Raw genomic sequence first — 17,929 nt, 5'->3', positions numbered from 1 at the left:
CACATGTCCCAATATCACGTAACAATATACGCTTTTAAGAAATGTATAATCATGTTTTCATGTACTCACAAACTAAAATGCCAAGGATAACTTTCTTTAAATGGCCAAAATACTACATCTTGTCACACTGTCAGCCCACCCACACACAGAGATAGCTTAACTTTTATGTAGATAAGACCCCTGTGTAAGAAGAGTTTAAAACAAAGGCAGGGCATTCTTCCTCTTGCTTTCTGAGGACACCCTACTCTGAATCTGAAGAATTTTCAATAAACGATCTCTTCTCACTGCACTCTATGACTGGCCTTGAATCCCTTTCTGTGCGATGTCCAGGAACCCTCTCCTGAGGTCTGGATCATAGGGACCCCTTTTTCCAGCAACACAAACATTGACAATATAAAATTAAAGAACATGTTTATCTATGATATCGATGTCTATATCCATAAGTATACCTAGCTCAAAATCTGTCTCTTTATTTAGTTATCTAACTATATGTCTATCTGTATCATAGACATATTAGAAATCATAATTTCTAACATATTGTTGTAGGAGGTCATAACATAACCTATTATAAAGTGACAGCCTCTTGCTCCTATTTTCTATTATTTCCCATTCAGTCCAGGTAAAAGCCTTTTTGGAGGACCCTCCCCCACACCCGCTGGAACAGTTACTCTGGCACAGCCGCTCCAGCCTGGATCTCATTTTTGCTTCTCCTGCACTTCTCGCTGTGCAGATGTTAGACTCACGCTCTCCGCTGGCCTCCTGCTCCTGCTCTGAAAGTGAGCAGTTGTCCCTCTGGGTGGCATTTGAAGTCAAAGTTGGGTCTCTTGACAGTGCCCACCCCTGGTATTCCCACTGCAGGAGGGAGGCCTCTTCTGTTAGCAGTGACGGTTATTACAGAACAATGCCTGGAGAGATGATAACTTAGAGCAATTTCATTGTCTTTCCCCTTGACGACTCAGCTCCCACGCTAGAGCAGGTGAGGCAGTGCTTAGGAATAACAAAACAAAATCGCAAAGCCAGGACTTCCTTGAGTTTATTTGGTTTCTCACTAGATTTTAATCATTATTATTATTATTATTTTGAGATGGAGTTTCACTCTGGTCACCCAGGCTGGAGTGCAATGGCGGGATCTCAGCTCACTGCAACCTCTGCCTCCCGGGTCCAAGCTATTCTCCTGCCTCAGCCTCCTGAGTAGCTGGGATTACAGGCACCCACCACCACGCCCGGCTCATTTTTGTATTTTTAGTAGAGACAGGGTTTCACCATTTTGGCCAGGCTGGTCTCGAACTCCTGACCTCAGGTGATCCGCCTGCCTCAACCTCCCAAAGTGCTGGGATTACAGGTGTGACCCACGGTGCCCGGCCTCTGACTAGCTTTTTTGAAAATTTCATAGAATGATCCAGGGTTCCAGATTCAATTTACTTTAAGGTGAAATAAGTGGGCTGGTTAGCAAGTGGCCAGCTTTTCTTTGGTGTGAGGATAAAAAGAGGGTGGCTACTTTCTATGGCTTTCCAAACAGTCTCTGTTTCACTTAGTTCAAAAACACCTAATGTTCATATAACAAAGAAATGATACATATTTGAGATGATGATATACTAAGTTGCCTAATTGGATCATTCTGCCATGTATACAGGCATCAAAACATCACATTTTATTCCATAAATATATACAATTACTATTTGTGAATTTAAAATCAAACTATAAAAAATACATTATACTAATGTTCTAAGTTGACTTCTGAGACTTTTAGTATGTATTGAGTACTTATACTATGTCTCTCACTGCTTCTACTCATTGAAGAGGTTTATATTGTAAGTAAACATAATTATTATCATATTCATTTTACAGATAAGGAAACTAAAGTGCAGAAATAAATATTTGTCCAAATCTGCACAAGAAAGAGGTTCAACACAGGGCTAGCACCCAGAGATGTCTAGTTTTCAAGACCCACCCTCTCACTTAGTACACTGCCCCGCCCTCCATTCACTGCAATTAGGATTCAGGAGCAATAATTGGACACAGTCAAGCCAGTTTGCATCTTTACAGAAAATTCCACCCATTTTGATGAGTGAAGATTCACACCTTTAGCTATGATTTGGCTCCCTGAATTCCTCCAAGTCAGAATATAAACAGAGCTAGACATAGTTCAGATAGTTATGTCATACCAAAAAAAAATTTTAAAAGGATACAGAATCAATGAATCAAGTAGAAAATGAGACATTTTTCATTAGGCTAAAAATAATTAAGTCAATTATTTGGCACTAATGCAACTCTTAAGCCCTGTGGGTGGGAACTTTTGGTTCATAAAAAGTGTTTAGTTCAGATCTGAGCTGAAACAACTTTCAATCTCATTTTCAAGTAGAAAGATGGCAAGGGCCAAGGCGGGCGGATCACGAGGTCAGGAGGTCGAGACCATCCTGGCTAACACGGGGAAACCCTGTCTCTACTAAAAATATAAAAAATTAGCCGGGCGTGGTGGTGGGCGCCTGTAGTCCCAGCTACTCAGGAGGCTGAGGCAGGAGAATGGCGTGAACCTGGGAGACGGAGCTTGCAGTGAGCCGAGATTGCGCCACTGCACTCTAGCCTGGGCGACAGAGTGAGACTCTGTCTCAAAAAAAGAAAAAAAAAAAGAAAGAAAGAAAGATGGCAAGGGCTCCTTTACACACCAATAAAATTAGAACAAATACATATAAGCAACTAGGACAATCCTGGAATATTGTGGGCACCAAGTAAATATCGTGGATACATCTTATGCAGCCAGACAGCATGATCCAATAATCAGACATCCGAAGGCTCCTGGAGTTTGATCCTCTGAATTCACTCTGCAATATGAAATCCCGTTATTCTTGGCAACTGATCATGCTTTTGAAAAAGTGCGTCCCAACTGAGATAACATTGAAATTTTCTGTTTAAAGATACCTCAAGTGACTGTGTTCAGGAGTCAGTGTTCCCATCAATGGATCTGAAGATATTCCTAAGCTCCTAGCAGTAATAAATGGCATCTGAAATTATTTCAAGATGAATCATCCTGGGTAGACTTTGAAGGTTAGTCTGAAATTGTACGTAACAACCCAGAAAAGCTATGCTTTGCCCAGCTAAAGTGTGGTCCCTGAAAGTCATCCCCTGGGCCAGGTAGGCTGCTAGGCCACCCAGAGTGGAAAAATACAGAGCAGCCTAAGGGCATATTTTCTTACCCAAGGCCAGTTTAGACAGAAGAGTCACTTGGATAATTGTCCACTTCGTTCTTTCTTCCATCCCAGAGGATACTTACTTTTGGAATATTCACTTTACTCTCCACATAGCGATATTTTTCTCACTTAACTCCATCTCTTCTTCTCTTTAAGGCCTGGTAGAAAATGGCCAAATTTTATAAAATGAGGCAGAAGTGCCTCTAACATTGCCCATATGTGGGAAGATGAAACCTAGGAAAGAGAACTTAGAAGGAGAGAGTCATGGTACCCACTGGGGTTCCTCAATGAGAACATTGCAGAAGGTGTAAATTGGGGGACTCAAGGCTGAATACAGCCTATAGGTATATTTTCTTGGCCTACACATCATTGCTTTTAAAATCACGTTGGTTCTCAGTAGTCAAAGTTCAGGGGGTTTTATGTGCAGGGTCCTGGGTTTCAGGCTACTCTTAAAAGTTTAAAAGATGTGGCAATGCTGGGCCTGTGTTTCTGCATAGCAGCAAAAGCCAGGAGCAGAGTAGCAGCTGCTTGCCTCAGAGGCGGCATTAGATCTTCAGGACGCCACAGTCCCCATCACTCCCAATTGCCTTAGCCTGGTTTCTGACACTCATTTATGTCACTTGTCAGGCCGCTATGGGCATTGGAGTTTGTGTCTCCTATTTTAATACCTTTTGAAAACATTAATAAAAAACACATTTCCACAAACAGACTGGGCACTATGGCAGAAATGCAAAAGTTAATCAGACCTACATCCTGCCCCCATGTAAAAGTAAAGTGCAGAAGAGCATATATTGTATGTTTCTATTTGGGCAAAAAAAAATCCCACATCTTCTCTCTCTCTATGCAGTGAAAATGCACAGTGCATAAATCATAAAGATCTCTTAGCATTGGATGCAGTAGATATATCTACATGATTTGAATTTTTTATCAAATGCTTATGTTAATTTTTTAATAGGAGATCTAATTGTCATGATAGTTTCCAGAGATGACTATCATAAATATTATTCCTCTTTCCACGCACATTACACTCAAACTGTTAAGAAAGGGAGTCCATTTCTCCTCCCCTTATATCTGGGCTAGCACTATAACTTATCTGGGCTAGCACTATAACTTACCTTGAACAAGAGAAGGTGGTAACGGGTCACTATGATGATTCCAGTCACAGTCTATAAGAGGTCCAACAGCTTTTGCTTTCTCTCTGGGGAAAGCCAGGCACTATGTAAGAACTCCAGCCACTCTGTGGCTGCCATGCCATGAGGAAGCTCACACAAGCCGTGTGGACAGGGATGACCCAAGTAACCAGGCCGCCAGTGACCACAGAGGCCTGAGGTGTGTGATCCCAGTTGAGCCACCACTATTTGTGACATCCCAGCCAAGGATCCAAACATCGTGGAGCAGAGAAAGCCCCCCTCATCCTAGCTTGTCTGCATTGCTGATACAAAAGTGGTGAGCAAATAAATGATTGCTTTAAGCTCCTGATTTGGAGTAGTTTATGATGTAGTGATAGATCCTTGAAACAATAATGAAGCAAACAGTTGGCATTCTAGAACTCGAACAGTAGAAAAGGGGTGTGCATAAGACAAGCTGGACACATAGAATCATATCATCTTTCTGATGAGAAATATTGCAGGTGCAATAACATGCATCTGTCATCAAAGGGCATCTCAGGTAGGTCCAAGTTGAGCTTGGCAGCCTGTATTCAGTTGGGAGCCATTGAAGGTTATAGCAGGAATGTCTCCCATACTTCATTGTGAAGTCTCTAAGACAAAACAAACCCCTCTGAGCTTTAGTTTCCACACAAATGGGTAATATTTCTATCTCACCCTTTCCAAAGGCTTGTTGAGAAAATGAAATAACATAACTGTGGCTGCAAGTGTTTTGTAACTTGGGAAGGGCATACAGATCTGGTGAGTTACTAGAGCGGAGTTAAAGAGAAACAACATTCAGGTACTGACTTCAAGCAAAGCCAGTTCATGAAAGGCAATGTAAGTAGGAGATAAGACTGTGGACACAGTGGCCTGGTTAAGACCTTGGTTCTGTGACTTATGCACTGTTTGCCTTGCAGCAGGGTGCTTGGAAACTCTGTGCCTTATTTTGCTCATGGCGAATGAGAATTGTAACACACACATTACGGGGGCATTTTATAGTATTAATGAGTTAACATGCAAATATGTTTAAAACAGTGCTTGGCACACATTGAGAGCTTAATAAATATGAGCCATTAATTTTATTATTGCTACTATAATTAGGACCTATAACATCTTCATATTTCTAATGAAGTTCTGTTTCCACAGCATACAGTTAATTCATAACATTTCAGATGTGATGCTGTATTTCATCCTACCATTATTTTTATGAGAAAGTTTCACTGAAATTCTCACTAGTCAGCCACTTATTTCTGCTTGAACTTTTTCTGAGATAGAAATTTCTATCTCAGAGAAGCCTCTAATTTTTTAGTTTATTTGCTTGAGATAAATACATAGGAGAGAAAGTATTGAGGTAATTGGTATGTTCACTTCCAAGGCAATTGTCAAATCACCCTCCATAAAGCCTACAGTAATTTTCTGACCTCCTAGTAATCCTGTTAGGTGCATACTTCAACATTTTCTGCCAGCAATGAAAACGCAACCTTTTAAAATATTTTTCAGTTTGATCAGTGAAAAAAAATTTGTAATTTTATGTTGATTCTTTTTGTTATTAATGCTGTTGATTTATTTCTCAAATGTTTAATTTTCACATTTTCTTTTATTATTGCTGACTTGCTTTTTCAGGGTTTTCATGCATGATCTGTCTATTGAGTTGTTTTATTATAACTAGATGTTTTTGCTGTTATTCTGTTTTACGACTGTGTGTGTGTTTGTGTGTGGCTGTTGTGTAAGGCAGTGTTTCAACTTTGTTTTTCATTATTGACCTCTTTTACCCTGAGTAGACTTTTAAGACTATTTCCTAATCATTTCCCTCCCTCCATGAAATGTTTATGCTGCAGATGTGTTGCATATCTGTCTGCATACTGCATCTAGGCTTGTATTATTTTGTGCTCCCTACCAACCCCACCAGCAAATTTTGCCCCTGTAAGGATGCTACCTCTGCTATTGAGACTGCATGGTGTTGAAGACAGAAAGGGCATCTTGAGCAGGGAACTTCATTTCTGCCTGATTCCTGCATGTCTGGGGGAGACAGTGCATCAGAGCCCCACTGTCCACAGGTTGTTTGTTATGTTTGTCTTCCTTTGCATTTTTTTTTCTGTTTGTTTGTTGTTTGTCAGTGAATCCTCTCCCGATCACATTGAATCCTGTTGGACTTTTTTGTACATGTCCTGCCCACTCTTGTGCCATGGAGAAACCCCCCAGCATTCTATTTTCTTTGCTGTTTGATCTCTAGAGTAGCTGTTTTCAAATCGACTCCCACCACTGCATATGGCTTCAGTGAGGTATGCCCAGCAGTCCCAAGAGACAATTTCCCCTTCAGGGTTCTCCAACAGTAAAATTCACCAGGCAAAGAGCGCCCCATTAATCTCTTCTTCACATTGTTGTTTTTAATTTTGATAAAATACACATAACAAAATGTACCATTTTAAGCACTTTATTTTATTTTATTATTATGTATGAGCCTGGGTCTCATGCTATCACTCAGGCTGGAGTTAAGTGGCGCAATCTGGGCTCAATGCAGCTTCAACTTCCCAGGCTCAAGCAAGCGGTTCTCCCACCTCAACTTCCTGAGTAACTGGGACTACAGGCATGCACCACCACACCCGGCTAATTTTTGTATTTTTTTTGCAGAGATGGGGTTTCACCACCTTGCCCACACTGGTCTTGAACTCCTGGGCTCAAACAATCCTCTCACCTCGGCCTCCCAAAGTGTTGGGATTACAGGCGCGAGCCACCGTGCCTGGCCAAATTTAAGCATTTTAAAGTGTATGCTGCAATGGCATCAAGTGCATTCATAATGTTGTGCAATCATCACTAGTATGTAGTTTCTAGAAATTTGTGTCACCCAAAGAAAAACCTGCTACCCATTAAGCCATCACTTCCTATTCCTTTCCTCCCTAGTCCTTAGCAATGACACATCTGTTTTCATCCCTGTGGATTTGCTTCTTCTGGATATTCCATATGATGAGTCTATTATCTAGAATATATATATATATATATATATATATTTTTTTTTTTTTTTGAGATGGAGTCTCGCTCTGTTGCCCAGGCTGGAGTGCAGTGGCACAATCTCCACTCACTGCAAGCTCTGCCTCCTGGGTTCACACCATTCTCCTGCCTCAGCCTCCCAAGTAGCTGGGACTACAGGTGCCCACCACCACGCCCAGCTAATTTTTTGTATTTCTTAGTACAGACGGGGTTTCACCGTGTTAGCCAGGATGGTCTCGATCTCCTGATCTCATGATCTGCCTGCCTCGGCCTCCCAAAGTGCTGGGATTACAGGTGTAAGCCACTGCGCCCGGCCTATCTAGAATATATTTTAAAATTCCAACTCAGAAAAGACAAATGCCAGTTTTTAAATTGACAAGATAAATATACGTTTCTCCAAAGAAGATACACAAATGACCAACAAATACATGAAAAGATTCTCCATGACATCACTCATTAGGGAAATGCAAATCAAAACCATATTGAGATATCACTTCACACATACTAGGATGGTGATGAAAAATTGAAAAGTAAAAGAAAGAAGGAAAGAAAGAAAGGAAGAAAAAAGAAAAAAAAAAGAAAGGGAAAGAAAGAAGGAAAATGGCAAGTGATGGTGATGATATGGAGAAACTGGAGCGCTTATTCATTGCTAGTAAGAATGTAACATGGTGCAGCCTCTATAGAAAGAGTTTGTTGGTTCCTCAATAAGTTAAACATAGAGTTATCATATGGCCCAGCAATTCCACTCCTAGGTGTGTACCCAAAAAAATGAAAAACAGGGTTTCAAACAAAAACTCCTATGGCCCATCCGTCTTGCAGCAGACTTCCTCTCTTTTGAGTAAGGGATTGTTCCTGGGACCCTGGGCGTTCTAGAATCCTTGAGAAAATACTGGTAGTCCCAACTGCATTTGCATAGTTTCTTTCCCTAGTTTTCTATGTTAATGATGCTCTCACAAATATCACAAATATCATTGTGCCTGTATGTTTTGTTACTTTTTATTTTGTTTGTTTTTGGGGTTTTTTTTGTTGTTTGTTTGTTTGTTTTTGCCAGGCTCTCAGTGATGGGGCTGGGGAAGCCCAGGAGAAGGGGCCTGAACTGTGTGCATGATAGAATGAGATATCCTGCAATGAGAAGCTGCAGGGTCTGGATGCACAGGTGAGCAGGGCTAGAGCGTGATCATCTATCACGATCCAGGGACTGGCAGAGAAAACACGTCCAGTGCTTTAGAGGATGGGCAGCTGCTGCAGCCTTTTCTGCTTAATGGGCAGGAAAATATAAACTCAAGAAACAATGGGCAGAGAAAAGCCCCAGAGGGTGAATGAATGTGTTCTTCTTCACTGAGTACAGTAAATCAGGATTTAAGATGCAAACCAGGCCTTTGTGTGAACCCAAGATCAAATGCATTGTTTCATTAGACAAGATATGAGTGTCAAAAGACTTTCCTGTACACTTGAGTGATTTCATTCAGCACTCATTAAATAAAGACAAAGTTGGCTGAGAGGGTAGATGACAATAGTAACCACCTCAATCAATAGAAATTAAATGGTCTTTGATTTACTAATCTTTTTCTCATGTATCTAAAATCTAATTTCATTGGGAAAACTAAGTTAAAACTACTTTAATTCTACCTAAATAAACTAAACTAAAAGACAAATGCATTTATAGATAAAATAGAAGTCCTGGGGGAAAAAGAATAACACAGTTATCTATTTTAGAAAGTTCCCTGCTTATTTCTGAGTGTTGAGTGGGAAAATATACCAAAGCTTAGGCATACAAAACCTGCTTTAGGATTAAAAGTTTCCTTGAAAATGTTCAGAATTTTATTCTTAACCATTAATTATGTAACAAAAGCAAAGTCAATTTTACCTCTTTAAGCAGCACAGAATAAGATCATTGCCAATGCCATGAGGAATCTTCCAGAGCAGTTCTGCCCCTTTGGAGGAAGCCAAGAAGGACTCAATCCATCATCACAGAGGCACTTGGACTGAGGGTGTATAAGGGAGATTGGGCAAGGTTAGAACTTGCAAGGCCTTGTGGTCTATGGTGGGGGACTTGAGGTTGACTCTGTATTGTGTGAGATGTCATTGGAGAGTTCCCAGCATGGAAGCAATATGACTGGTTACTCCAGGCCTCAGTTTCCCCATCTGTAGAATGAAAGACTATGGTGAACTGTATTCATTACTTTCCATCTCTAACACCTGTAATTTCAGGGAGGAGGATGAACTGAATCAGAGCAACATAAAGAGAAAGTAACAGGCTTTATGAACCCAGAACTAGGTTTGCAGAATTGCAAAGAAAGGTGTGTGTGTGTACACATATACATATGCATATATACGTATATACATATATGCACATACATGCATACATACATATTTGTTTCAATAAGAACCTGCTTATTAAAATGTTTGTGTCTTTCAGAGGGTGAAGGGTTGGCAGAGGGAGGGGATCAGGAAAAATAACTAATGGGTACTAGGCTTAATACCTGGGCAATAAAATAATCTATACAACAAACGCCCATGACACAAGTTTACCTATGGAACAAACTTGCATTTGTACCCTGAACTTAAAATAAAAATAAAAAATAAAATGCTTGTGTAATAAATAAGAAACTATTAGCACATGTGCAAATTGCAAATAGCTTAGAATGTTCAGAAAATCTTAAGTTCAGAGAAAGGCACTGAAAGAAAGTAGTTACACTTCTCATATGGCCCTAAATCAGTAATTGTCAATTATTTTAGCCCCAGGACCCCTTTATACTGTTAAATATTATTAATACCTCTAAAGGACTTTTATTTATTGAGGGTCCTATCCATCAATATTTATTATATTCGAAATTAAAACAGAAATGCCTTTGATGCCTGTTTTTAAAAATACTAAATCCATTACATGGTAATATAAACAGCATATTTTTATAGAAATAACTTATTCCAAAAAAGTGAGGGAGGAGAATGGAAGTATTTTGCATGTTTGCTAATCTCTTCTTTGTCCAGTTTGATAGGAAACAGCTGTGTGTGTGTTCATTCTGTTGCAGTATCTTGTAGCCTCTGAGAAACTCCACTGCACACTCATGAGAGAAAGAGTAAAAGAGCAAACAGCATTGTGGTATGATTACTAAGAAGGTAGTTTCTGGCAATCATCAGGGATAGAGTATCGGCTTGGTGTCTTTAGTTCCAGAGTAATTGTGCCTTGCAAATTTCTTAACTTTCTATTCTAATTAAATTAACAAAAGATGTTCGAAAATTTATCAGGGTCACACATTCGAATGTCTGCAGAGGCCAGGGAGGAGGATTGCTCGAGTCCAGGAGCTCAAGATCAGCCTGAGTAACATAGGGAGACCCTGTCTCTACTAAAATCATTAAAATATTATCCAGGTGAGGTGGCATGCACCTGTGGTCCCAGCTACTCAGGAGGCTGAGGGGGATCAGCTTGAGCCTGGGAGGTCGAGGCTACAGTGAGCTGTGATCGCACCACTGCACTCCAACTTGGGTGACAGCGGGATATCCTTTCAAAAAAAAAAAAAAATCAACACCACAAATGTCTGCAATCACTCAGTAGATAACACACATGAGTGAAAATACACGGTGCAACAACATGGACCTCTAAGCGGGGGACACTGGTGAACTTGAACATTCATGCCGCCGAAATGCTGCCTGTTACTCAGCTCCCGTAGATGTGCCTGTGAGAAATGTGAACTCAGTATTGCCCATATTCCAATATTTCAAAAGAAGCCATGCATTTTTGAGTGTCTGTCTGTGTGTGTGGGTTTAGTATCTCTTATTTTCCATAAGTGAGAACAATGGGATAAAAATCATCCAAGGACGATTTTTTGCCTCCTAGGCTAAAGAGCATACATGTATTAATCCTTTGCCTCTTTTGTCTTTTTCTAATCGCAAAAGTATCCCATCTTCGTTGAGCCAAGGAATGGAGTCCCAAGGGCTGGGTGCAACATCTGCTCTCTGCAGAGCTCTTCTCTGGGCTGACGCTTCAAAAGCCCACAGTAAGACACTACTGTGTTCTCTTTGTAAAGACCTGGAGTTATTTCTCAAATGTCTTTGTTGACAGCTGATGAAGTACAAAACAAACCCAGGCCTATTTGGAAGTAAGCAGGAATTAGCATATCAGCAGCTGTGGCATCTCTTCAGACACATAGCAACAGGGATGTCTGCTGAAAAAACCAAGGTAGAGAAAAGACCTTTGCAGAATCGTGAGTTCACTTCCAGCAGGCTAGAGCGGAAAAGAGGCCGTTGCTTCTCGTAGAAGTACTTTTGAGGAAGGAGAAATGGGGGTGGTTTTAATTAAAATAGTATCTTTGCTTATGGTTAAAAAACATGACACTGAGGTATTTTAAAAAGTTTTCCCTGCAAAGGAGGAACATTTCTTCATTTTTTCCTTTTCCTTTTTTCCCTTTTCCTTTTTTCCCTTTTTTCCCTCACTGCTCTTTTTTTCCTTTTTTCCCTTTTTTCCCTCACTAATCTTTTCCTTTTTTCCCTCACTGCTCTAAGGTAACTGTGCATTTTCACAGTCATATGTAGATTAGGATTAGTAAAAGCATCCTCTATTTTTTAAGGTCATCAGAATATAAGCCCAAACAAGAAGGGGAAATGTGAGAATTAATTTGTTTTTCAGAGCTTTAATCCCAGCATTGGGAGCCCACTGAGGTGGTGTTTTAGAAACCCAGGGAGGACTGACCTCAGTGCCCATAATTAGAAATGAAATGCCACATTGCTGACTCTGTAGAGAAGCAAAGGATGCAATTATTTACACACCTAGGACAGATGTGCTTTCTCCTCTCAGCGGGCCAGGGAGAAATTCCCTGCAGAAAGATTTTTATCAATCAAAATTGTATGCCAGTCATGGATACAATGAAGATGGTAAGAGCAATATATTTTTCTCTCTCTCTGAGTCTCACTTTCTCTCCCATGTCCTATTACAATTATTTCCCAACAGATAATCTTGTCACACATTTCAAATCTCTGAGTCTTACAGCCTATTATTAAGGTTTCACAATGCTCAAGCTAACATTAAGTAATGGAGACTCAGAGAGCTGAGCTCCAAGATGGAGGAGCAGAACTGGACACTGCCAACAAGGCTTTGCTCTTACTATTGGCTTCCATGGAGTCAGACATAGGATGTCACTGGAGCCAAGACTGGTCAAGACAGAGACCTGTAGCAGAGCACTCCAGGGAGCAGCCAAGGCCCTAGGGTGAGTGCACAGAGGCAGGAGATGGGGAGAAAAAGGAGATGAAGGCAAAGGTTCACATTGTGGAACATTTGGAAATCACAGATAAGGAGAAGGAAGAAAACAAAAACTGCCAGCTGTTCTAACAGTCAGAGACAGCCTCTGTTACGATTTGGATTCAAATCTTCTAGTCTTTTACTCTTTGCATTTTGGAGTCAAGAAAATAATTATGTTGTAAACAATAGTTGATAATGTTTGCTTTTTAATATCATGCATATCTTTTTCTATTAGTATTTTTCAGCAGTACCTTCTTTTTAGTGTTGGCTAATATTACATTATATAAATGAGCTATGTTTTATATACACCAGGAACCATGAACTTAAATACTTCAATATCCAGACAGGTGATAGAAATGATTGAAGTAATGATTAAGTATAGATCAATAAAGTGATGGGTACTGGGATAAACAGGAAAATGCTTACACAGTCTAAGGAAAGCAGTTCCTATTTTACCGTGGCCAATTTCTGTCATGTTAAGATGCAGTGTTTATGGATGTTCTGGTGTTTTGAGGCAAACCAACATTCCAGGATTTATTTTAAAAGCCTATTTATAAATATTGGCAAGTTAATGAACTTTTAAAAAAAAATCACTGAGTTGGCCACAGAAAAAATACCTCTAGGCTATACTGTCCTCCTAACTTCCAGTTTGCAACCTTATATGGATTTAACTCAAATTTGACTCATTCATGAATTTTAGACATTTAGTTTGTTCCCAATTTTTATATTAAGCAATGTAAAAAGAACCGAAATATATGAATAAAATCTTAGGGTTAATATCACAAATATAAGACAGCTAGATTAAAGGTTATATATTGTTCAAGTTTTTGAAACATATTGCAAAAGTGCCTTAGGAAAAGTTTGACTAATATACAATTTCCCCGTATTATGGTTTGGTTGTGTCCCCACCCAAATCTCATCTTGAATTGTAGCTCTCATAATCCCCATGTGTCATGGGAGGGACCCAGTGCAAGGTAATTGATTCATGAGGGTGGGTTTTTCCCATGCTGTTCCTGTAATAGTGAGTAAGTCTCATGAGATCTGATGGTTTCATAAATGGCAGTTCCCCTGCACAGATTCTCTTGCCTGCTGCCGTGTAAGACATGCCTTTGCTCCTCCTTTGCCTCCACCATGATTGTGAAACTTCCCTAGCTATGTGGAACTGTGAGTCAATTAAACCTCTTTCATTTGTACATTACCCAGTCTTCTGTATGTCTTTATTAGTGACATGAGAAAAGACTAATGCACCCCAGCAGTTTGTACTAATATCCAATGTATTTTTCAAGCTTGGATTATTAATGTTCTGTGCATAAAATTATATGTTTAATTTAAAATATTATGAGTATAAATGTACCTTTAATGTGTTTTGTTATTGGAAATGTTGAGGTTTATTTTTCAGTTCTATTTCTTCTTTGGTAAAGAAGAAATATCTACTCACATTTTAAATTTTGTTTTGTTTTGTTCATTTCTTTTTTATTTCTAAGATTCTTTATATATTTAAGATATTATTGAAGGATTGCTATTCTACACCATATTTGAAAACACCTAAAATCCCATCTTAACACAGATTTAATATTTAACCATATGCACAAAGTATTTCTCAAAATGATTTTCTTTTTATTGAAAATGTTCCAAGATTTGAAATGCATGACATTTTATTCAAAAAGTAAAGCCTGCAATTCGAGAATCAGGCCATCTGTAGATGATCAGAGATGTTCTTACATACAACATTGCTACTTGTGCAAAGTGAATATATCTCATTTCAGTGATAAGAAAAAACAAGGTCAGAGGGATAAAAAGGAAGCATGAGGAAAATACAAAATCAGATTAAAATCTTACTTTCCCCAGGGAACAATTGAGCCTTCCTCACTTTCAAATTAATGTGTGGAGCCCGATGACATCACACTCATGTCTGGTTTGGGGTGCCTGTCACTGGAGAGCTATTGCTAAGTCATCTAAGAGTTTTAGGTAAATTCTTCCATCAGGACTCTGTCTGTGAGAGTTCACGATTCAGCCTCCTAGACTTCCCCGTACTTGGTTAACACCTCTGGATCCCCGTGTGATTTCTGAAGGCAAGGTCCAAAAGTTCCCAGGCTCCCAGGCTCAGTGCATCTCATGCCTTGACTACCCAGGCTCTTTCTCGTAGGAATTCACTCTCTATCTTTTGTGAAAACCCTTCCCAAACTTTAATTCAGATCCTCTTCCAAAGTGGAACCTGCAACACCAGGTATCATGGCACCACTCACTTTCATTTATTTCCTGTGCGTTGGTGTTGATGTATAATATCATTATCATGAAGAGGGAATCTTTTAGGTAAGGCTGATGTAGACATAACTACTCCTCCTGAGATATCTTCACCCACCAGGTTAGACTCAACTAACATACCTGGATCCCGTAATTTTTGTCCTTAGAAGGATGTAGTTTCCCCAGTATTGCTTCTTTATTTTCTTGCCTGTATTTTAATACAACTTCTTACTAAGATTTCTTCCCCTAAACCTACTAATTTAATACAACCTATTTAAAATTATACTAGGTTTCTTATATTACCACATACTAATGCCTCTAAAGCCCTTCAAACAAATAAAACATTTACTAATAACCTACCTTCACTAAGTAGATTTCCCTTCTGGTCTATATTATCCAACTTTGTACACCGCCATTTCTCCATTTTACACTTGAGCAATATCCAACTAAATATGATGTAGAAAGAATTGAGATCAACCTGTGAAACACAGAAAGGGCCATGCATGCATTTGAGGTTTCTATGCCACGCTGTTTCATAGTTTTATTCCTTTGCTCACAGATTTCCTCTTTCTGGAAAATCTCTATATTTTCTGCCTGACATTCTTCATAATCTAACTTGATTCTCATTCTTTCTGGAAGCTTTATCTGAACTCCAAGCTGAGCTAGGTACCCCTCTTCTAAGTCTGCATAGTACCCTTTATATAAACCTAATGTATGCATCTGTCAATTTTTAGTTTCTGAATATTTTTTATGTAAACTATAAGCTTGCGGAAAGGTGTTGGGTGTCACGTATCCTTTATCTCCGTGTCCATCACAGCCCATGGAACATAATAAATCTTTGGACTAAACCAAGAGGATTCATTAGGATCATTTTTGAAAGCTCCTTCAGCTCTGATATTTTATTCTACCTATCAGGTAAATGACCAGAGAAGGAACTATTATTCTTAGTTTAAGTTGTATAGAATGTCAGGCTTCTGGCTCAAGCTCTATTCACAGTATAGTCAATAGAATCTTCTTATGATTTATTGAATCTGCTTAGTTCATGTGAACATAATTCATCACTACAAGCCCAGAGAGCTCCGACCTTCCATCAGATTTGGGAATGGTGCCACCGTGGATGTATCGTTACTATTTTAGCATCTAGTAACAAACATTTCTGCCTCCTATACAGTAGCCTCGGGCTGAAAGAGAGGAACTCTATTTCTGGATTGTGTTGCCTGGAAAAACAGCCATTTCCATATTACTGGTTTGGGCTTTTGAGAAAGAATTGGAAAGACATATTTTGGATTAGTCAGGATGTTTATCACCAACTACCAATACACACTAAATTCATAGTAGTACCTGTAGCTTGCTTCTGGCAACTTTGTTCTGCCTTGTAACTGCAGACGTGGAGCAAGTGGCTTCTGGGTCTTTGTAGCAAGGGAAAAGAGAGAGAGATAAAAAAGACACCAGCTTTTAAATACCTCGTTCCAGAAGTGATAGGTGTCACTTGCTTTCCCAGAGTGAGTCACATGACCCGCAGTTTAGCTGTGGGTGAATCTGAGAAATAAAGATCTCACTGATATATGTATGTTTCTATCTCTGCCACACATTTCCAGATATTGAGACATTATAAAACACATTCTAATTTTTTTTTTTTGAAACAGGATCTTGCCCTATTGCCCAGGCTGAGTGCAATGGTGTGATTACGGCTCACTGCAACCATTACCTCTTGGGCTCAAATAATCCTCCTGCTTCAGCCTCCTGAGTAGATGGAACCACAGGCATGCACCACCCTGCCAGGCTATTTTTTAATATATTTATTTTTTGTAGAGACAGGGTCTTGCCATGTTGCTCAGGCTGGTCTTGAACTCCTGGGCTCAAGCAATCCTCCTGCCTTGGCCTCCCAAAGTGCTGGGATTACAGGTATGAGCCACCACACTCAGCAATCATATGGATTCTAACATCTCACCTGGAATAAACCTTGTGCCTAGAGAAGAAATCCCTTTCAGTCTTCTAGGTTCTAGAATCTAGAGTTTGAGAACTTGCCTTTCCCTCATCTGTACAGTAGCCTCTGGCTTCAGGCACAGGAATTTTTGCACTTCAAGTTGTCCTAGTATATTAATTATTTCAGGCACAGTAAAACAAAAAGGATGTTTGTGTGAATACGTAGATTGAGATAGAGCTTGTGGTGGAGAAATATCCTCTCTCTTTGCCTGTTTTAGGTCTTTTGACTGGATCTGTTCCTCTAATAGGCTTTTAATGACTGTTCCACCTGATACCTGGGTGTGAGTCCCTGTGCTCACTCCCTTAATTTCCTGGAAGACAAATCAATTAAGCCCTAGGCCTTGCTAACCTTGCCTTGTCGTCTGTCTTATGCTGACAACTAGTATTTCATTAACACGCTTGGAGAGGGCTCACCCCAATTTGTTTCTCCAGATGTTTTGGTCATCCTACATCAGAATAAGATGAATTCTGCCTTCAAGCAGCCCCATAGTTTAATGCCAGATGATGTGAAGCCTTTTTTCAGATATCAAGGACTCTGCCCGGGGGAGGGGGGGACCTCTATTACTGGGCTTCCCAGATTTATTTAGAATCGTGATCCTTAGTGACTGCAGGAAGCCTCATTTGTTGTTTAATACTCTGGGTTCATGATGAAGGTGCATAAATTAACAGGTACCGAGGGTCGTTGTGACCCAGATGGAGGCTTCGCAATATCCTACAATGTCAGGGCATGGAATCGGCCCATGATGAACGAGTGCTGTGGTGAACCGTGCTCCTGTTGGAAAATAGAAATGTCCTCTCAGTGCACGTGGTCTGAAGGGATAAACCATGCTGCTTTATTAATGTGTTTACTGAGCACCTGGTAAAGTACATGGCACAGAAGTGGGATTCAATAATGAATGTGTCCATGCATAAATGAAAGCCCCTATGATGAGAACAGAAAAACATATGTTACTGGTTTTGCTTTTTTCTGCCTTCTTAGATATTAACAATTCAAAATACTCAATAAATTTTAGTGGGGATGTCAATGCATTGCTCCCAAACCAACAGGGAAACACTTCTAGTTTAAGCTGCACCATTTTCAAAGCCCCCCGCCACCCGCCCCCCCCACCATTTCACAGACCTTGGTCAAAGTGAGACAT

At 39.8% G+C, this 17,929-nt stretch overlaps 2 long non-coding RNA genes across 2 annotated transcripts; both read right to left on the bottom strand.

The window, feature by feature from the left end:
- Window positions 1-2,642: 2,642 nt before the first annotated feature.
- LOC129009820 (uncharacterized) lies at window positions 2,643-4,633 on the bottom strand. Its single transcript, XR_008492854.1, has 3 exons — window positions 4,304-4,633; window positions 3,272-3,346; window positions 2,643-2,822 (listed from the first exon to the last, which is right to left on the bottom strand). It is a non-coding gene; the product is annotated as an uncharacterized LOC129009820 (long non-coding RNA).
- Window positions 4,634-9,116: 4,483 nt separating this feature from the next.
- LOC129009821 (uncharacterized) lies at window positions 9,117-17,261 on the bottom strand. The gene is made up of 3 exons (XR_008492855.1): window positions 17,205-17,261; window positions 16,146-16,213; window positions 9,117-9,469 (listed from the first exon to the last, which is right to left on the bottom strand). It is a non-coding gene; the product is annotated as an uncharacterized LOC129009821 (long non-coding RNA).
- Window positions 17,262-17,929: the final 668 nt, after the last annotated feature.

Source organism: Pongo pygmaeus, chromosome 10 (assembly GCF_028885625.2).
Source record: "Pongo pygmaeus isolate AG05252 chromosome 10, NHGRI_mPonPyg2-v2.0_pri, whole genome shotgun sequence".
NCBI classification, from domain to species: Eukaryota; Metazoa; Chordata; class Mammalia; order Primates; family Hominidae; genus Pongo; species Pongo pygmaeus.
The sequence above is the reverse complement of the archived record's forward strand: the minus strand, read 5'-3'. Positions and strand labels throughout refer to the sequence as shown.